Genomic DNA, 1,820 nt, shown 5'->3' on the forward strand with positions numbered 1-1,820 from the left:
AAAGTTAATGTATTTTAATATCTGAGCTCTTCCCTTATCAATATAACTCTGCCATGTTTTCTTCTCAGAGCCCAAGGTGATGAAAAATAGACTTATTTACTCTATTACATCTTATAACTGTGGCTTCAAGATTTTTTTTTCTTTAGTTGTGAAGCCACAAGAAGATTTTATGTGACTCTAAAACTGCTGTTGGTTTTCATACCACAATACTCAAGGGCGTTTCTCGCCTTCAGGCTGCTATTGTTTCCAATCTGGAGATAAACGCACACTTGATAAAACTATCTTAATGATGCTAATATTAATACTTTGGTAGAATACTTTATCTGCTAGTAATAGCTTTAAAGAGTTTGTTGAGATTTTGTCATCTCATACATTTTAATAGAATATTAGGTTTGTAATTAACAAGAAAAATACAGTAGTTCCACTTCTCACTTCCTTCATATTCACGTAATGATTACCAGTGGAATATTTGCTATTCTGTACCCTTAGTAGACCAATCAATATTTTGGTGAATGAAGAGAAGTCTGAAGCACAGAACTGTAGTGTAAACAAATGAGAAACATTAAAAGTATGCTAAATATTATAGCCAGTTGATTATGTAAATTTAAACAGTGCAGGGGAAAGGGATTGCTTATTAAATTAGTCTGTTTTCAGTTCACTCTGGCATTGTTTATTATACGCCGTAGCCAGATATTTCATAAATAGACTCCTTTTACAACCTGGAGGTTTTAGGAATACCAGCTGATTAATGAAATGGTATATGTACTTGGAGGCCATGGTGGAGAGCACTTGTCTTATGATCATTTCCATTATACAGCTCAGGCCTTCTGTGGGGTACAGACAATGGAGAGAGAAAGAGAGAGAGAGAATAACATGAGGACTCTGATGAGCAGTTTATTCCAGTATGAGCACCTGTTACATCAATCTGTGAATTGGTTGATTTTTAGCTATGTCCTGTTAGAGATCTTTATAGAAGCAACAGACTAAGGTTTTCTATTAAAAAGTCAATGAATAAGTTCCACTCATGGTACATTTGATTAGCCAACTGTAAGAGTATCTACAAGTTTGTGACTCAAGCGTTTGGGACTATCTAAGGAAATCTCAATCAGAGTGACAGAATGAACAGAGAGGTAGCTTATAATGATTGATCAGAAACTCATTTGCAATCCAGGAAGGAGAGACCTGATCTACTCTAATAGAACCTATTTGATAACAGATCATGACAAAAGAATAATACTTTTAAAAAATTGCCATTTTTGTGTCTTGGAAACCAAGAAGGGTGACTCCTATTAGGCTATTGGGAAAGTCCATCTTCCAGACAGTAAATCCTAATTTTGAAGACTTCTTAGTCTACCCAAATCTGATGCTCTTAATCCTGTTCATTCCATTTTTCTGATTTCCTAGTAACTCTGATTTTCATTTGTTACTCTTTTTTTTTAAATTCAGTCTCCATAGAGACCAAAAATTGCCAATGCTGACTATATTTCAAGTCGTCATGACGGGGTATTGGGAAAAGTTTTCAATTAGCAATAATTGCACCTCAGATAAAGCTCATTGGCTGTGATACTGCCACTGCGCAAAGCTGAAAGCTTTCACTTGGTATTCTGCTCTTTTGCTTCTTCTCTACTTAGGAGTCATACCAATGACTCCTTGTTCCTTCAGCTTTCATCCTCTCCTTTTCTTCTGTCTATAAGAACAGAAATTCATTTGCTTTTCAAAAATCCCAGCTCTATGGAGTCCTTGACGTACTTTGTTCTTTGTTAACATGGACACTTTCTCTGCATCTTCTCTCCCTTGGCATAACTCCTTCTTGTCTGCCT

General features: G+C 35.7%; 1 non-coding gene across 1 annotated transcript; it reads right to left on the reverse strand.

Annotated features, from left to right (window-relative positions):
- Window positions 1-1,446: 1,446 nt before the first annotated feature.
- Window positions 1,447-1,584, reverse strand: LOC120368395 (U4 spliceosomal RNA). The gene has a single exon (XR_005582543.1). It is a non-coding gene; the product is annotated as a U4 spliceosomal RNA (small nuclear RNA).
- Window positions 1,585-1,820: the final 236 nt, after the last annotated feature.

This window comes from Saimiri boliviensis, chromosome 9 (genome assembly GCF_048565385.1).
Source record: "Saimiri boliviensis isolate mSaiBol1 chromosome 9, mSaiBol1.pri, whole genome shotgun sequence".
NCBI lineage: Eukaryota > Metazoa > Chordata > Mammalia > Primates > Cebidae > Saimiri > Saimiri boliviensis.